The 19,473-nt window shown below is 38.0% G+C and overlaps 1 protein-coding gene across 1 annotated transcript in view; it reads left to right on the top strand.

Annotated features, from left to right (window-relative positions):
• The first annotated feature begins 14,533 nt into the window (after positions 1 to 14,533).
• RASSF4 (Ras association domain family member 4) overlaps positions 14,534 to 19,473 on the top strand; it is a 1,767,318-nt gene continuing 1,762,378 nt past the window's right edge. Inside the window, exon 1 of the mRNA XM_044056757.1 lies at positions 14,534 to 15,091. The gene's annotated coding sequence lies outside the window, so the exon portion shown is untranslated. The remainder of the gene's footprint in view (positions 15,092 to 19,473) is intronic.

Here is a 19,473-nt window from a genome sequence, read left to right as displayed (position 1 = left end):
ATGTGCACCTCGGATTTTTGATTGCCGTCAAATGAATGAACACGTACATAAATAACTGCAATGCACAGATTTATATTGTTAGTGTATTACTGCCAAACTACAGCGTGAAAGTCACTACATCCCTTCCATATGCAATGGTTTTCCTATTTTAGGTCATGACATAATTAGTTTACCCACTTAACTTGTGTGCACCCAGTTGTTGACATACATATTGTACCAAAGAGGTCAAGGGTCAGTGGTGCTAGTGGCCCTTGCACTTCCCTAGTGTCCTTCCCCTAATCCTGACTTCACAATATCCACACAGATTACTTCCTTCTTCCCCTTTCCTACTTTGTTGCAGTTTTTAGCTTGCTCATCATGTCTTTAACACTTCATAACTGTTCAAGACTGTACCGTACTGTAATTAAGCTGGAGTGAATAACTGATTTAAGACAGGGAACACTGTAACTCGCCAGCAAAGGCTGGACCAAACAAATACATGATGCATTATTCATGGGCTTACCCCTAACACCAAAAAATCCACCATTGTTTCCTTTCAGTAAATTCAGCATTTGATACTGTCATCAGGAACTTGGGTATCTATAGCGATAACTCACTATCCATTGATCACCAAGTTTCTGTGGTGGTTAGATAATCCTAACCTGCACAAGACATTTCCAAAATATGTCTAAAGATTTGTACTCAAGCACTGGCAATGGTGAAGTGCTTGCTACAAGCATTCCTCTCAGCCACAAGCCGGGCTGTATTGACACAGAGACACTTGTAGCATGACATGGAAATAGTAATATAACTAATATCATAGCGCAAATAGGACTGGCTGCTGACATAGCTCTTTTCCAAAGAATCTCTCTTATGAATACCTTTGCCCTAAATGTAAAGAAAGGCAGCTCCATGAGCCTGCTTATCTACTGCTGGCATTAAGGAATAAAGCATACATTCTCTTTTTGTGTTGCTTATTAAACATTCATGTAGAATGGTTTGAAATTACACACTAGTTATTCATTTTGTCGTGTAGGGATGAAGTTGGATCTATCTGATCAGCAGAACCTGCACCATCGATAACAGTGACATGACTGACAGAACATACATGACAATGAACATCACCAGTGATGACAGTGACCTGAGTGACAATTAGTGATAGTCTTGGCAATCAGACCCTCCCATGTAAAGATAGGTTAGTATCTATATAATCCCGGCCTATGTCCCACAACTGGATTACGACTGTGTGGTAAAAAATACACACAGGCAGCAAATTTGGGACCTACTAGATAAAATAGGACAGCAGAGTCAATGCTGATAATGGGGGACCGGAGTTTTTCCATAGAGACAGACAGAACAGGACAGGAGGACTGACTGGCTTGAGATACATGGAAGAAAAGGAGTAAACAAAAAGAGGCAATTCTAGAATTCTGTCTGGTAGATGGAAGGAGTACTTCTAGTAGGTGCTGAATTAATAAAAACCTACAGAAGATGTACTAACCTACAGCCAGACTAAAGTGAAAGAAGAAGTCACCCTAAAAAACCAAGAGCAGCAGTAAAGGAAATGAAGTGGAAAACCAAGAGTCGATTCATATGTACTCATCGTGGAAGGATCGAGCTGTTGTGTCAGCTGTACTCATCGTGGAAGGATCGAGCTGTTGTGTGAGCTCAGGTATAAATAGCTCCTGAGGGCAACACTGTGGACAGAATGTTGTATCGAATGCTTATCGTCCAGTCATCAGGCATACAAGAGGAAAGGGTACATCCACTGCTGTATGCAGCAGAGGTATCAAACTCCTGTCACACTGTGTGCAGCACTGGATAGGTTGAGTAAAGGAATATCCAAGTTAGCAGAAAGTAAGATAGTACATGAGCAGTTCATATTCAGATCAGGATGGCATGCAATCAACCTCATTTTTGCAGTGACAGAGAAATTGGTGAAAGAAATAGACAAACAGGGAATTAGAAAACTTGGAGGAAGAAAAGAAGAAGGTCATAAGAAAGCTGCTTTAAGCAGTCCTGCAATGGTTCAAAGTCCCCAAAACATTGCTAGAATTAGTGCAGGCTATGTATGGGGACATAGTGACAAAAGGAGGATTGCTGTTAGGACTCACAGGAAGTTCACAGTGCAAGTGGATGTGTATCAGTGTTCACCATTAACCTCACTACTGTTCACGTGGGCATGCCTATTAGTGGTGTTGCGCTCACTGTTTTGATGGGATCACTCTCTCCGGTCTCAGTCAGTCCTGCTGTTGGATGATCATCAAATCTCACACATGACCTTTGGTTTGCATACTAGTTTCAGAGTGGGAGATTTGACAATGTCCTATGTTAGGATGTTTCATGGCTCAATGCTGTCTTAGAGGTTACTGGGATTTGCTGTTCTTTGCTCATGGACATCTCCTGCAAGTTCCTAAAACCCTCCAATTTTACAGATGTCTTTTGGATTTACAAACAGATGTCTTCGGAGCTCAAATTGTTCATTTATAAACTATTTTGTTTTGGGTCCCCCCAGCCATCCTAGTGCTGAATCCGTCTCTGGGGCTTACTTCCCTGCAGAACGTTTTCCTTATTATTTCTAGTAAAGAGCAGCATACTGCATTGCTGACTTAACAGATTCATTTTTTGACAGTGTAATGTGTAGTGTTCTTTTCACTTTCTATAGGTCTATTAAACGGTCTATGGGCATTTTTACTGGTAAACCAGACATTAAGCTTTCAGCTAGGTTCAAGAGTAAGGTGCCATAGAAACTTATGAACATATGAAGATGTGACAGCAGTAGATCCATAAACTTTTGAGGTCAGCTAAAACACAAAAATAAATATTTATACAGTTTACCAACTGTGCAGGTTACAATTTAGTCAAACAACAAGTACCCTGATAAGAAAATATGGTCTGACAGTTTATTTACAGAATTTCTGCTTGCAGTTATAAAGAATTGTATTACAGCAGACAAACATTTATTTACCATTTGTTAACCAGGTAAGTGGACTGGTCTATTGACCCTTTTCAGTCATGACCCGAGCCCAAAAAGCAGAAAATACATCATGGTCTTTCTAATCAAAATTATATACAGAATGAGTACATAGTAATATTTAGCATGTAATGGTAAGAGTAAATGCAGATAGTGTAAGAGTAAAAGATCTGGTCAGAGTGCTTTGAGAGAAAAAGACAAAATATATTAAAAAAAGCAAGCTAAGAAATGCATAAAATATGTTGCAATTATAGATACTCCTATATACATGTGAAATATATGAGTATAGGATGACAAAGTAAGAGGCTGAAAAAAGTTTCTTAAATGAGTTCTATTGTTCATGATACAGGGTACTAAATTGCCTAACCATTGCCATAGTAGCAGTTGCAGAGAGATTCAGTAAAGAGATCTTTAAGTATATTTTTGAAGCTTTTAATACTTTCTAGATTTTTGATGTCAGTAGGCAGGTGGTTCCAGTTAGCAGGTCCATCTAGGGAAGGCTCACTAACCTACAGCATCTTAAAATGGAGGGCATACTTCAGACAATTTGTCATCCTGTGTACTTCTGAGTGCAGAAGTGTTTTCTGATAAAGGTGGTTTCACTCTTAAGGGGAGAGTGGCCTTGTTATATAACTTGTAAATTAGGGAACTTAGAAGAAAAGGGGCCCGATGAGGAACTGAGAGCCAAATGGAATTTTTAGAAAATTACAATGGTGCATCTGGGGATCTGCTTAATAGAAAGAACCTGCAAATTGTATTGTCAACAGTCTGTATTCTATGACTATTGTGGGCTGAATGCATAACAAGAAAAGGAAGTCCATACTCCAATTTGGATATTAAAATATTTCTAGCAATGGACCTAGAAGCAGTGGATGAAAGGAGGTGATTGATTTTGTTGTGTCTTTTGGCTTTTCCCGATTAAGGGTTGCCACAGCGGAACTCCAGTCCGCTAATGATTGGCAGTAGATTTTTACGTGCCGAGTTGCCAACCCTGACGCACAACCTTCAATGAAGGTACACCCATTCACGCATGTCTCCAAGCAGAAGACGCTCTAGGTGAGAATCGAACCGGACAGCGTCTTACTGTGAGGCGACAACGCTACCGCAGCACCACCACCGCATTTATTGATTTTGTAACATAGTTTAATTGAGCAAGGACTTTATTAGTTACAAAATGCGTGTGTGTGTGGAAAAGGAAATGGTATGGTTTTGAGCATTAGGCTTAGGGACCTCTGCTCACTGGCATTAGGCATTCTATTCTCATTAAGATCAGTTAAGAGAATAGGAGGGATATTGGGTAATTTATTGGCTTAATTAGTAGTTTTTTATCAGTGAAGTAAACTGAGTAAAATTGTCCTATAATATGGTTTACAGGTCAGAGTGCCTAGCACTGGATTGCAGGAGAAGCATATCATCTGGATACATTATTAATTTAAGAGTTGGTCATTCTAGGGGGAAATCATTATCAAAGAGAGAAAGAACAGAAGAGGGCCTAGCACAGACCCTTGTGGTACACCTGCTTTAAGTTTACCCAAAGTAAAAGATGAAACATTGTTGCAAAACCAGCAAATAGTTTTATTTCCGAAGATGAGTCCTCTGAGTTTGTTGAGAAGAAGAGTATGGTTGATTCTTTCAAAAACCCTTATCTTGTCAACAAAGAGACCTGCAGTACTAAGCCCCTCATTCAGATTGTAATAAACAGTATCAGTGGCTATTACCAGGGTAGTTAACATACTGGAATGCTTTGTAAAAGCCAGGCTTTGCATCTTGTATTAGGCTGTAGCTGTTAACATGCTCAAGTAGTTGCTTGTATAAAGGTTTCTAAAATATTTTGGTAATAGGGCACAGGGGATGTCTTTTGACTTTTCTCACAGTACTTCATGACAGCTGCATAGATTCAAGTGTCAGAGAAAGCTGACGGATGTTTCACTAATACCCTACCAATAGTACAACACAATTCTCCTGCATCCACTGTTAGAAAAAAAAGGATTACAGTCTACAAGAGGCAAGTAATATCCCTGAGAATTAAATAAGAAACAATAATTCTACTTGACTCTGTGGCATTAAGTGATAGAGCTCTGACTGTGATCTAGAAAAGCTGGAAATGATTACTAATTCCAGTGCTGGAAGACCCAGCTGGAAGTAGAAGAGGAACAGAGGTGTTATGCCCACTTGCCTCCCCCAGGGTGACTGGGGATATGACATGCCCTGGAATACATGCTGTAGTCCAGTTCTTTAGTGGAGACCAGAGAGCTTATATGGCACATGTTTCAAAGAGGACAGGGTTATTTGGGGGCTTATGTCATGCACAAAAGTGAACGATTGTCCTTCACAATGTTTATTGCATACTTAACATTAAGAATTCCAGCTGGACAGCTTAAGGGAACATGTAGGGTCACAAATGAAATAAAGTCTGACCCCTCTGCTAATAACGGCACAACCCCTGGTTTGATTCTCTCACTGCAGGGAATTAATGGGTCATAGGGCCCTTGGACCAAGGGGAAACAAAACTGGTCAATGCAACAACACTAAACTGGTGAATGCAACAACAACTGGCTGAGGGATAGAAGCTTGAGGAAAGGGGACTGGGAGAAAATAAAAGCAAATGTACAAATATAGGAGTCAAGCAAATGAATTCTTTAAGTCACCTTGTGTCTTTGGCTATTTGTTCTATTTAAGTCCTGATGGGGAGGGGAAGTGGTTTTGGTACAAAATCCAAAATAGCTGCCGGGCTATAATATTGGTAGAGTAATTGTCCCTCAACAATCCTGAGTTCTAAATAATTTCATTGTTTACCTGCAGTGTTTGGTAAGTCAGAACATTGTTTTGTGAACCAGAATCCCATGACACTGCACACAGATAGTATTCATAGACTGATAATAGCTCAGTGTCATAGATTTTGCTGAAGTACAGATTATTCACTAAAACGTTTTACCTGCTCACAGAAATAAAACAAGCTGACCAAGAAAGGCAGCTGTCTGGTGAAGTTATAATATTGAAGATCAACCAGTCAAATTGCCTTCAGTAAATTTGCAGGCCTGCCACAATGGATATTTCTCCATGATGCAATGTGGAATGTAAATGAGATTATAAGGCTTGTAATTATCTGGATCCTTCCCAGATCCAAATGTATGCAGGTCTATCAGTGGTTCACTGATGTCTCATGTCACATGCTAGCACTCCTAAAATGTCTCAAGGCTATTTATCTAGATTTTGTGTCATATGTCACTGAGGAGTCTTTGAAAAAAAAGACACAGAAAGCTATCAAAGTTTTATTTGGTCATCCGAATCCATGCAAAATTTTAATACCATGCCATATATATATATATATATATATATATATATATATATATATATATATATATATATATATATATATTCACATTTGGAAATACAATGGTAAAGATCACACTGACTAAATGTCTAATGTACAGCACTTCTGGTCTTCCCTTCATTCCAGTAAAGTAGCATTTTACAGTTTCATCCTGAATTTCCCAATAATACTAAAAAAGAGTTAGAGGTATTGATAGTGCAAGTGACTGTGTGTATGTAGATATGGGTTAGATACAGGGATATGTTAAATATACTAGGAATCCTAGCAGAGAGAGAGAGAGAGAGAAAGAATAATGAGTTGGTCTGCTTATACTTTGAAAAGTTAAGAAATGGCGGAGATGGGGTAAGAGAGAGAATAGAGGGCTACTAAATAGTTTAGATGATACGCATCAGCAGAATACATGAATAGCTTGATTCAAGTGAAAGGTGAGGGTGAAGGATATATGGATTAATTGAGAAAATAGGTGATACTATTGGAAAAGTTAATGTGGAGTAATTTGATATGTGCAGTGATTGGAGATAGGTGAAATGTGGAGAGAAGCAGAAAGTATAAATGTAGTAGAAAGGGGGTGGGAATTGGGAGTAGGGTAGGTGCACAGAGCAGGTTGCACGTGGTCACAGAGGAGGCTCTATTAAAAACTATGAGTGACTGGATAGATGGCTACTTGATTGCCACAAGAAAGTGTAAATAAAATGTAATTGGAAGAAGTAAGTTAATATAAGAGCTTGTTTGTATAATACACCAATGGCAAGAACATAAGCAGTTTATACTTTCTCTCTGTGAAGTAGTTGTTACACCTGGGACACATGAGTATTTAGCTTAACAATTAAAGGTAAATGATAATAGTGGTAGTGTTTGAGTCTTGTTTTTGGCACGAGCAGGAAAACTCAAACTGTAGCAACATAAAATGAAAGTAAATATTAAACTATGAGAAGTCAAGAGGCAGTTTTACAATAAAATTATCTGGGAGGGTATATCTGAAATATGAATGCTAGCCTGTAATTTGACTTAGATGTAGCTAAGCAATATGAGTCACTGCTTTGTTTTAAGTAGTCCACATGCTGGTACTGTGTGTATACTGAGAGGGATTATGGAAGGACTGGCCTTACTAGAAATGCATCTATATTTAAATAAAACTTGGTTGGTTATTGCTGCTAATGCACTTTTTAACTTGACATAACATAACCAATGACAGATAAGAACTCGATGACTGCATCATTTGAAATATACAAGACTGTCAGAAATATTTGCCTCTTAGGCAAAATTGGCTGCTGAAGCTGGAAGCCAATCCTTTTTGGGAGGACAGGGATGCTCACTCATTCTGGATAACTAGTAATTTCAATATTTCAAATGATGCAGTCAGTGAGTTCTTATCTGTCAGTGGTTCTAAGATTGCTGGGAACATTTGCTTTATAGGCAAAATTATTTGCTAAAAGTGACATCAATCCTTTTTGGGAGGACAAGGATAGTCGCTCATTCTGGAAGGACTAGTAATTTGGATCTGGTTTGAAGACGGTTTCTGCAAAACATGTCAGCACTTCAGAAACATCTCAAGGCTATTCATTCAGATTTTGTGTCTTCTCCCACTGAAGAGTCTGAGTTCCTTCTCTACTTCTTTTTTTTGTCCATTCATACTTGTAATACAATGTCATGTATATTCTCCGCCTTGCAATTACAATGGTAAAGATCACATTAACTGTGTAATCTACTGCACTTTTGAAATTATGTTCATTCCAGTAAAGCAACATTTTACAGTTTCATCCTGAATTTCCAAGTAATGCTAAACATAGTTCTGCTTAGTCTTCACCTTCTTTCCATCATTGTCACCTTCTTCTCTAGAGATATGGATTGTGACAGAAACAGAGAAATAACAGATGCAAATTATAATAGTTTTTCTGGGGTCTCCTATGTCTCATCAACATCTAACAGCTCTAATCAGTTTTCCTTGACACTTCTTGTTTTAAAACCTCTATTTTGAAGGGACAAATAGACTTAACACATATACTCCAATATTACTGAGTTTCAAACAAGCAATAAAGCAAACTAAATAAAATTACAAGCATGTTCTGCCAGGGGAAAGCCCAATGAACCTCCTTACTTACATATTCTCTCAATAAGGTGCTTCAGTTTAAACAAAAGCTGATCATTAAGCTAAAACTAAAACAATACCTCACTCTTTCTTTAAGATGTTGCAATCTCAGACTGCAGAATAAGCAAAACACCCTCTGAGTGACCGCATCACACTGCAGTAAACAGAGCACAGATGCAGCATGATCAGTTTTGAATCACTATCTCAAGCATACCAGAAAAAACAAGCTGAGCAGAGGCAAAGGTTATTGTCATTATGTGCAGCTATACCATGAGCAGTGAATTAACTATGATTCTGAGGAATGCTAGCATAAGTTTTAAGGTATAATGACAATATAACTTAATTTCAAGTATGTGTTTACATCTAAAACAGTAAACATTTTTTATTCACAGCCAAAGTACACATTTGTCATGAAATATAAGTATATTTTTTTAATTACTAAGAGCGGTGTTAAGCAGGTTCTTGCGATTTTTCTTTTAGCAGTGAGTGGGATTTACTTCCTAGGATTGCAGACTTTGGACATATGAAAAGGAGCATGCCGATCATTGTAAGGTTTCATCTGCTTCATTTTAGAGATAATTAAATGTACAGCATGAACAGTGATCATTACAGATCAATATGCTAAGTAAGGAAGCAGAAACCGTTTCACACACTTCTGCGCAAAGAGAACTCTGAGAACAATGCTAGAGTGGCATTTGTGGTTTTGGAAAACCCACATTTATACTGCAGATTAACCCTGGAATATGAAGTTGTACAAGTAGCAATAAAAAGAATAAAAGGGAGAGAATGGAATAAAGTGGGACCCATGGATAAAGGGACAGGTGAGGTGGAATACACTGGATGGTAAGCATGAAAGAGCAGGGAAATTCATCTTGGTGGTGGCAATGAAACAGATTGTTAATATGAGGCAACAATGGAGGGCAGCTTAAGTTAAGGACTGAGCCTGAAATTGGTCAATATTGATCAGTGCACTACTGCGGTAAACAAATAAAGTAAGAGTTTTTCTTTCGGCTTTTCCCAGTTAGGGGGTCACCACAGCGGAACTCCGGCCTGCTAAAGATTGGCAGTAGATGTTTACGGTGCCGAGGTGCCAGCTCGATGCCCAACCTTCAATGAATAAATAATAAATAATAAATAAATAATAATAATAATAAATAATAATACATAAATATTAAATAATAAAGTAAGAGTAATGGCTATTAAATGAGACAATTGCAGTCCATATCAGAAAGAGAAAGTGGGAAACAGTGAAAGAAGTTTCACAACAGGAAGGTGTGTTGGGGAGATTTTGGGGCAGGAGATTGTGAGGAAACATGGGAAAGGGCAGTGAAAGAGTGTGATTGTAGGCTGAGGAACAGACAAGTTAAAGACACCAAGAGGAATACTACTGTTATGAGTTTTGTTGACAGAAAGGGGCATATGGCTTATGGCAAAAAGGATATTAATATTGTTCTGCAGAAGGATTTTCAGCTGGTAAACACATAATAGTAGCATATTTGCTTCAGCATGAGATGGCTGTTTCATTTTGTTTTAACTCATGTCAGCAAATCAAGAACTTAGTCTCTAGATACTTCAGAGAGTTTGGGGCAGTACAATAAATGCTTTTTCCCAAACAGCAATATTGATTTTTTGAACCTCAAAGACTACCCTGTTGGATGAGTGGAAATCTCATGGTGATGTGCATTTGACCATTAAATGGATCATATCTTGGCATTAGGACTGATGAAGAAGTTTTTGGATCACACATAGTTGCATTTAATGATGTTTGCAGATTAGGGTGTACCAGATTAGCACTGCAAGGGTATGCCATGGTGTGCTGACCTGTGAAGCCAAGTAGCATTCTTAATAACCTGTGGCATGCATACTCCAAATTATATAGTTCTTTTTTGTGCAGGGAGACTTTGAGGGATAGCACTATAGGGGAAAGGGGTAACAGGACTGGTTTATCTATCCTTTTTCTGGCTAAATGGGTAATCAAATTATTGATACTGAAGTGTATGTAGTTCCAACATTCTTATTTATCTCCCAGTAAAAAAAAAACATGCTAGATGTTTGAAAATAAGTGAGACGTAAATCCTGGAGGTTGGAACTTCATATGGTATGCTTGTAACAGTTAAGCAATCCCAGCTCAAATCCAATAATTAAAATAAAAATGTGATACTTATATGTCATTATAAACTATGCCAGTTGTGAATAATTTGTTATATTGGTTTATATAACTTTAATAAAATAGAATTCTTGAAAAAATATCTGGTGATGCACTCCAGTTTTCTTACCTGTTCCCTTTTAGAATGGAATTATTACAGAACTCATGCAGAAAAGATAAAAATTCAGTTCTAGTAATGATCTATGCATCTAAGATTTTGTCATCATCTACTAACACGGAGTAGTACAGATATCAAAATGTTATTACATGTTTTCCATAAATAATGTGGCTGAAGGCTGGAATGGTTCCAGAGTCTACATTTCATAAGATTGGACTGGCATGGATGTTAGACTAATGCTGTGGTCACATAGCAGCGGTAGCATTGATATAGGCCAGACTTGTGACAAATGACTGCATGCTTTTCACAGGGAGTCACTTGTGTGCTGAACAGATTCTCCTTCCCTCATCAGTGGCATCATCATTGCGCTAAATGAGAAAACAACAGTATGTCCTACAATCAGGGTTTAGCACAGCTTTTACTGAGCTCCAATTTTTCTTAGCTCCTGTATAGAGGAAGGTAGGAATTAATTCATAGTACTACATATGTAGGTTGGACTTTCAAAGAGCAATCATGAGAAGATCATTTCAGTGTGGTGTACTATCTGAGGACAGTTTCATTTATTATTTTGTTGTGAATGAATTAGTCCTCTATAGTCCCCATGCAGTGGAAGTATCCAGCAAACTAAATCATTTCTCATGTCACTCTATCCTGGGGAAGAGGATGCTACAACTTTAAAATAACTTCATTCAGCCATGATGAAATGGTCTACTCATGGCTGGTTGCTGTGAACGAGTATGTGGACAGTTATCAGACAGACGGCCTGCCCCATAAGTGACTTCCATAGATCAGAATGGTGTAAATGCACTACATGGTAGCATCAGGCAGCAGACCCCCCATTGATTGGCAGATGGTGTACCCCATATGCACCACTGCTATGCATCAGAAAGGTGTTGATGCACTACATGGTAGCATCAGACAGCAGAGACCCTGTTGTCAGACAGATGGTGTGACAAGGCCCCCTTATCCTTGACTTCAACAGTAAACTACATGCTGCCATTAAGGAACACTACTGCTTTCAGAGAAAAGTCTTGCTCCTGAATAGTGACATTGCAGTTGAACAGAATAGAAACTGAACTGTATGGGGTCAATTGTAAGAAAAGCTGCAAAATGAAATCACAATTAGAATTTAAATTTGTCAAAATTCATTCAGTGAATGTAAATTCAGTTAGCAACTTTGATTTAAAATATAGGGCACTGTATATTGCAGAGCCTTCACTCTTGCACATATATTCATCAAAAATCATTCCAACAACCATCTGTAGGTAGGTATGAACACTACATATTACGATCGAGAATCAGGACATTTTCAGCCATATGTTCTGCTTCTTCTTTGTAGGTAATACAAGTGTCAGAGTGTTGCATGATATCGGAGAGCAGATCAGCTGATAGCTGACAGACTACTGTGCTAGCCTATCATCAGCCAGATGGTGCCAGAACAATATCTTGTGCCCTCTGTCAGTGCCACACCTCCTGTCACATGAACACCAATCCACTCATTCAACGTAAACAAAAACAAAGTTTTGTTAATATAAACCTTTTTATTAGGATTTTATAAGATAAGCTGAATTGATGGTTCTAACACTGTTGTTTGCACATTTTTAAACATTATTGTTTGGTTATTTCCTGGTTCATTTTCATCTGGCACTGATATTTAAATATGATGTCATCAAGTTTTATGTTATCTGATGAAATTTCATGCTGAATAGGGAACAAAAGTGCTCATTAAAGGTGATTTTGATTCTGAGTCTTTGTTTTTTCTCTTGTCACATGATGTCATAACTATCTATGACATCACTGATAGAATAATGTGAAGACACTTCAATCTTACATAAAGGAGTAAGACTTCTATTAAAGAGATGCTGGACACACACACAGTCAGTGTTTGTGCAGTACAATTTGTAAATTATTTGTTATAAATGAAAGAATGACCAGTAGAAACAACCACACGTTGACCTGTTCAGAAGAAAAACTGCAATAAAGTAAACCTAGATACATATCTGTCATAGTGCATTGATATTACAGTAGTGTACAAAGTAATACTAAAAAAGCATTACTTTTGCTAGCACTGATTTTGAAAAGCATTACAATGACAGTAACTACATGAATGTATTTTACCAGTGAATAATGCTGGTGTCAGGCAACCAACTAACCTAAATTCAGATATAAATTACACAAACACTTTTTACCACACAGCTGTACAATTAAGAGCAAAGACCTAATTATTATGCAGACTGGAAGTTAGAAACTGGGACAAAATACCCTTTATTTCAAAACTATAAACATAACCAGTGCCTCAGTAATACTTTTCAATACCATAGCATATGAAATCTGGACAAAGCCTAAAACAAAGGAGGGGACAAAGGTCCAAAAAATATGGGCAGATTTTAAATATTGCGTTTATAAACTTAAAAAAAATTGTTATAATAACAGGATTTGTGTTAAGGTGCATATTTCATAAGGATATGAAGTCTGAAACTCAAATATAGGTCATTATTTAGTGACTTCAATCCTCAATGATTTGTCAGAAAACCACAAATTGTATGAGTAGCAGGCCAAAACTATAAAAAATTGGGACACTTGAAAGATATGTTTGTCTTATATCACCTTCTAAGTAAAACAGATCCACATATCCACATATCCTATGATGATTCTTATTCTTATGGTCCTTTTCTCAAGTGATGGTCAGTGCAGACCCCAGTGGCCATAAAGCTTTCCTCTCTAGAAAGACAGGATTGTGGTGGTCTTGGAGAAAACAGAGCAATAGGAAGTATTAGGATTAAGTCAGCAATGCCTGATGCCCACAGTCAAAGCTGACAAGGAAGATCACATTAGTGAAAAAATATATATGTGTGTGTGTGTGTGTGTGTGTGTGTGTGTGTGTGTGTGTGTGTGTGTATAATTTAATGGCTAAGTAAATGCTAGATACATGTTAAACCTAATCACAAATAATGATTGCTCTGAATTATAACACAATACATGCAACACATACATGATTTTCTTTTGCTTTCTCTGCTAACAAAAAGGTGCGATAAACTAGTCAATTATAACATGCCTCAAAACAGAAATGCACAGTAGCACACAGGAGCAGGGAGCATGGTGCAATCAAGATTGCATTATACTATCTGCTTCTAATGTGCTATAATACAGTGGACTGGATGCAAAACACAGCCAAATAATTATAGGTTCATAGGTTGGTACTAGCCTATCGGCCCTAGGGCCTATGCAAGCCTAGCCATAACAATTCCCTGGATATTTATTCCCACGATATTTACTTCTCCAGGCCCCTGTCTAGCAGGGCGACTGACATGATCCCCGGGGTGAATTTCCTATCTCCCATCCAATCATCAAGGTTCCTTTTGAAGAGGGCAAAGAACTCTGCTTGATATGTATGGGCAGTCTATTCCAGAGTATGGGTAGTCTCTGGGTCAGGAACCTATCCCTCCAGCATGTTTTGTTCATTGTGATTATATTAATCTAATAATAATTATATTAACAAGTGGAATCGATTTCCAGATCAGTCTTTCTGAAGAGAATGCATACCAGCTGACCCCTTTTCTGAAGCATGTCTTGCTATTGAATCATATCTCTTTTTCTCATTTTGCAAGCCATGCTGTATAAGCTCATTCTGATTTAACACCTGTTTCTTTCACACTGAAGCTTTTCCTGCTGTGTACAGTTAACAAGATTTTCATTGTAGCTCTGTAAATTTTCACTGTGTTGGGGGAGGGAGACAAATGAGTGAAACAGTGCATGCAGAAACAAATGGTAGATCTGTTTCTGGCATATCCAAGTAATCACAGCATTGTCACATGGAGCGAAGAGCATATGTTCAAGTATTTAGCTCAGCCCTTCACTAAGGGATATGTGTGCACAATTTCCCAAGCAAGTCTTGGCAGAACTTATTATTTTCAGCTCTCTGACATCACTGCCACATCCTCCCGAAGACAAAGCCAAACTCCCTGTCTGAAGCTGCTACATCAGGCCAGAAATTTACTTCCTCAGAAAGTTGAAGTTTTACTTCTGCTGTTAGTAACTCTGAATCTATTCAGAGAAGTAGATGAGGTTTCATTTACTGCAGATTTTAAAGAAGGCATTTCAAAATACAGTATTGTAAGTACTGAATGTGAATAAAAGCAAACAGTGTCAAGGGAAAAAAAAAAATATATATATATATATATATATATATATATATATATATATATATATATATATTCAACACTGAAATGTTTAGTAGTGGTTTCAGCACCGAGGAAATATAAACAGGAGCTCAGTTCATCATTTCTGGAAAAGAAGGCGAAACAAACATTCCATAAGTCTATATCTGGAAGATATTTTAGATTTGTAGAAGAAAAATATTTTGCGCATCAGCTTTGCAATCTGCAAAAAACAGACAGTGTCTAGTTCTCTGTGGGATTTTTGTCACGAGAGGTCTACAGAAAGGTTTCCAGGTGAGTACAGTGGTATTTGCTCTTTTTTATTTTTGCTATGAAACATTCTTTGCTATGGAACAATGCTGCAATGTCATTGGCTTAAACATGATGTGATGTCACAGGCTGAGCACAAAGGTGGGATTTCAGAAAACAGAAGGAGGGGGTTGGAATGTATATTATAGGAAACAAATTACAATGTGACAAGTCCAGAAAAATCAACATACATTCTACATCAAGATACTTGTTTTGTAGAAAACATTATTTTGCTAGTTGTTAAATGGCTAATATAAAAAGTATTAACCTTAAGTATATATAACTTAATTTCCAAGATATATATCTTTCACTCCATGTATATGTAAATACTTGTATATGTTTGGATTCTGCTCAGAGGAAATAAAGTGTAATAGAGTAAATCCACATATAATTCTGTCATAGTACATTGATCTTTGAGGACTGTAGGAGGGAATAATTAAAATGATTGCCTTTGCTAACATTGATTCTGAACAGAATTACAACCACATTAAGTACAAAAATATCTTGTGCCAGTGAATAATGCAGTTGCTTTCAGTCTGTACTAGTGCCATTTCAGGACTGCATCAGGCAGTATCATCTGTGAAGGACAGCATGCAGTCTGAAATTTCTCTGAGTGACAAAGTCCATTTACTGTGCCAACCATTGTGTCTTTCTTCTCATGCCTGTTATTTCATGGTTCTGAATGGCACAGCTCAGACTTGTGTGTCCCTATTACCATTGAAATTGGATGGTTTAGCAAACAGTAAATCATACACTCCTAAATTTGGTCACATTGTATTAAGTTGCAAGTATAGTTTCACCCAAAAACCGAACATAAATATGTGATGATATTACTTTTTGAATACGGGTTTATTTGTGATGTTGCATGCATTCAATAAGCCTGTGGTCATTTTACTGTATTATTAAATTGTAGCAAGTTGATTGCAAGGAGGACAAAATGTGTGAGATAATAAAAGTAAGAATGCAAACTCACAGCACACAGGAAAGTTAAAGAATGCAATTTATAGTAGTTTTATCAACTACAAAGCATCATGTGTAACCAAAAAAAAATCAGTGAGTTGTCTTATACTGTGACCTCATAAATACAGGTATTTCATCCAGGAACAAGGAGGTCATAACATCCCTGTAATCCTCCCTTATTAGTCCCATTGTAGAGTACAATGCCCCCTTCACCATGTACCTTGCCAAGCACATGCAGCAGTTGGAGAGACCACAGAGGTTCCTGACCAGGAAAATCCAGGGTCTCAAACACCTATCCTATACAGATAGGCTTAGAGCCCTGTCCCTCTACTCAGTCTCATACAGACTGCTCAGAAGTGACCTGTGTCTGGCAAACAAGGCCATCCCAGACCCAACCTTGATGGAGTTGCTGCATATCCATAAGACAAACTCCACTCAAGCAACCCACACACAAGGCCTTAAACTGGTTTATGACATTAATAGAACTTGCTGGCAGGATAGATTTGTGTCCCAAAGACTCCCCCATTTGTGGAATAGACTCCTTCTCCATATCAAGCAGAGTACCTCTCTAGCCCTCTTTAAGAGGAACCTGGACGACTGGATGGTAAACAGAAAATATACCCCTGGGATCCCACCTGTGTCTCTGCTGGACAGGAGAAACAGGTGCTGACTTTGAGGGAACATGGGCAAAATTATTGGCTAGGCTTATAAGGGCCTCTGGGCCAATAGCCTAGTATCATCCTATGAACCTATGAACCTATGACAGTCTTGTAGCTTATAAGAATTAAAAAAAATGTTTCTGCTGGAGATAGGTATATAGATATATTTTCTAGGGTCTGCAGTGCAATGTTCATATTATGATGAAAATTATTTTCATTTCTAAATATTATTCTGGAAATGCCAAGTTCATGGAAATGAATCAATTTTATTTCCTGTTTTCAGCTCCAGAAATGTCACAGGCAAGATCCTTGCCTCATATTCTGCCAGCTGCACTTTGGTTCCTTCAGCCATTTATAATAGCATCCTGTCATGCTATATCCAAATCAAATAATTCCTTAGTGTGGTAAACTCATCCACTTAAAATTGTAGTCAGGTTACTAGAGGCTGACTCTTGAATGTGATTCTTCTGTCTTGGGTTCAGCAAAATATTTTGGAGCTCAGAGATTAGCATATAGTGGACCCCTCTTCATTACTCAGGGGGAGGTTGACACATGATACCAGATCACCATCTAGTAGAGACTTGTGAGTCAGAGCAGCAAAGTCTGGATTGATGTTTTACTTATATATGTGCACATACATAATTATATAGTGTATGCCATTAACTTATATATGTGCTCTGCACATTTAAAACTCAGGAACAAATCTTTTCAGCTGATATGTTGAAGTAACCCATGTCATTATTCCCCTATTGACCCCGATGAACTGGCACACTTCTCATGATTTTACCTGTAGATGACCATGAGATGATTTGCACTGAAAGATGAGGATGCTTGTGGAAGGGTATTCTGGGGTATGATGTGCATCAGTGGTACCCCCAGTGATAGCAGAAGGTGGTTTGTAATTAGCATTTTTTTTAATTTTGACAACTGATATTTCAGTAGTCATCTCTGCATGTTCTTTCAAATACCAGCTACCTTACACTGTTGATATTTGGAGTACTTATTCCAGATTTTTGTTGTTCTACCTCCTCCTCCTTTAGTTTTTTTCTTGCTTGTGTCACTCACCTCTTTGAAATTTTCTTTTGTGTACAATATTCTTCCTTAATGCATGTGTCTTTATTTCTCTGTTATTTGGTTACTCATCGACCCGATGGTGACAGTCAAAACACTGATTTATTTATCACCGAATGCAACCACAACAAACTAATTATTAACAAATTAGATTCTCTAATCTGTCTTCTACTATGGCCCTTACTTTGATGTTATCCCCAGATTTAGTTTTCAATGATTTGTCAGGGATGTCGAGAGCATGAGTAGCAATACTGACCGCTGCAGCACACTATCCTTGCTATCCTTTCTCTGAAGGGTCATCTCCCTTGGCATCCTTTATGTCCTACCAGCTAACCACTCTTTCACCCATCTTGACATTCTAGTCTTGACTTTTTGCCCTTGGGCCTTACCTAATATCTTCTTGCCAGGTACCAAACTGAATGCTTTATTAAAGGAGCACATTCCTATATAGTTTTTCAACAGTAGTCCACAGGTAGAACTGAATTAAAATAAATAGCATATTGGAGATATAAATACTCATTAATTGTTAGAGTTATCCATCTGGTAATATATGAATCCCATTTATATATAGCTTGTTTTGCACCATTTGCCTGGTGCATGCACAGACACACACACACACACACACACACACACACACACACACACACACACACACACACACACACACACACACACACACAATATTTTTCTTGGGGGGGGGGCAGAAGCACCCACATACCCATGCCAACAGGGTTAATTCTGTATCCCAAAACTTAATTATTTATTATTCTAATGCTAACACGCATATACACACACACATATACAGGGCTGCACCCTGTGAGCTAGTGATAGCACAAATACTCTAATTCTGCCATAAGATCCATTCCTTGGTTATAAATATACCATCTGTAAACCACTGCCATACAGCACTTGGGTCACAATGGTTTGGTGTGCTTGTCAGCAACAGTAGCTCCACTGGCCCTTGCTCTTCTGCATGAAACCTGCTATTAACATGTCTCAACTTGACTGGCCACTGTGGCAAAGTCTTTCATGTAGTCATATTTGCTAGGGTCACTATCATGTGTTCTACTTAACTTATGAATGCGTCGAGCAAAAACTCTTTGTGATAAGGCTTGTGAGCATCCTACATCCCAGGAATCACAAAGATCCTGCAGCATCTTGTGTGGTGCATCTCTACTTTGCACAGCTTGTGAATGTAGAGTAGCTAACAAATGATATGTCAGTGTCTCTCTGCATCAGGGCCATAATGGTGAAACATTGATTACTGCAGTTGTTGTCCTATTGCTGTATTGATAACAACTGCCATTCCTCAGCATTTCCCTATTCCCGTCAATCTACATCTCCAGTAATATTTGTCCTTAACCATTTTGTCACAGACAAATAAATACATATTTACTAACAGTATCTGTTTCTGCCTTTGACTATGTGTACAATCATACATGTTTCCAGCACCACCAGGTGCTGTGTGGCTATCTGGCATATCGATAAACTGCATATGGTCTTCAAATGACAACATCTCCTGTTTTCCTTCTTCAGAACTGTATTCCATATGTTTTCTCTGCATGTGTCTTATACTGGCATTGATTGATGAGGTGCACAATATCCATTCATATGAACACAGTTACATAATAGCAGACAATCACACTGCTTCACTATCCTGCCATCCTAACCATGAGT

The sequence above is a fragment of the Protopterus annectens genome, chromosome 14.part0, assembly GCF_019279795.1.
Source record: "Protopterus annectens isolate FY-2018-M chromosome 14.part0, PAN1.0, whole genome shotgun sequence".
Taxonomy (NCBI): domain Eukaryota; kingdom Metazoa; phylum Chordata; order Ceratodontiformes; family Protopteridae; genus Protopterus; species Protopterus annectens.
The sequence above is the reverse complement of the archived record's forward strand: the minus strand, read 5'-3'. Positions and strand labels throughout refer to the sequence as shown.